Genomic DNA, 1,170 nt, shown 5'->3' with positions numbered 1-1,170 from the left:
CTGTGGACTGAGAACCAACAAAAACAGACAACAACTAGAGAATGATGTATGTGGCAGCATCACCCTGAACTCAATTGACAAATGAAAGAGTCAAGAACAGAATAAAATTATAAGAACAGAGGATCTGGGAGGCCAGTCTATGATCAAAACCATTACAATGTGAAAAAAGGTGCACAGAAGAACAGAGATCCAGGTGGTGGGGAGGTCAGGTAGATTACTAGATAAAATAGACTGTCTTAAATAGAAGGAAGAACTAATGGAATATAAGGTAACCACAATGGGGTTGGGGTGGGAGGGGGTCTAGTTTGGGTGTTGGGGAGGACAATACAAGAAGGGGGGAGAAGGCAGAAGAACAAGATAGATAGGGGAACACTGAGACAGGTTTGCATGGCCCAGTGGGACAGAGGTAAATAGTGATGCATACTCAACCTTGGAACAACAGGGCTCTGGGATACAGGGATCTAGGTATAGCCTGAAAAGTGTAAATAATACTAAAATCCTTGACTTCCTTATGAATACTAGTTTCCATGCCTACTATTATAAAATAGACACTTGAGTGGGATAGAAAGGAATGTTGGGAAACAAGATTAGAGAAACCTTGTAAGCCTGTCTTCAGCCTATAACTGATTGGAATACCTAAAAGGGGTTCTACAACTTGCCCAGTGAAATAGTGTTCGTGCAAAGCCTTTACAGAGTATAGGACCTTAGGTGGCATCCTGAGTCCCATCCAGAACCTTATGAGGTGGGACATTCCCACTAGAAAGGACAAGCAGACTGGAATAGCTACAGTGACAGAAGTTACATCTTCAAAGAAAGATCATCAGGAAAAAAACAAAAACTCAAAAATGTCAGCATGACTCACTACTACATGAATAAGCAAGCTGTTCAACAGGAAGACATCAAGTCTAGCAATCAAGTGCCTTCCGTAAAAAAATCCTCTCTAAGAATGAAACTCAAAAGAGAATACACAAATAAGCATGTAACCTTGCTGGCAACCACATTGGTCTACTGTTTAGTGGAAGAGGCGAAAATGCATCAATGAAGAAATGGGCTGAGTTCAATCCCAGTCCATTGAATCCTGTTGACCTGGAGATGAGAGAGAGAAGAGGAAAGGCTGATTGGTCCAAAGTGTGGTGAGACCTGAGGACACTTGAGCCCATAGACAAGGAC

Source organism: Chrysochloris asiatica, unplaced genomic scaffold, assembly GCF_000296735.1.
Source record: "Chrysochloris asiatica unplaced genomic scaffold, ChrAsi1.0 scaffold00120, whole genome shotgun sequence".
NCBI classification, from domain to species: domain Eukaryota; kingdom Metazoa; phylum Chordata; class Mammalia; order Afrosoricida; family Chrysochloridae; genus Chrysochloris; species Chrysochloris asiatica.
Note: the sequence above shows the minus strand (reverse complement) of the source record.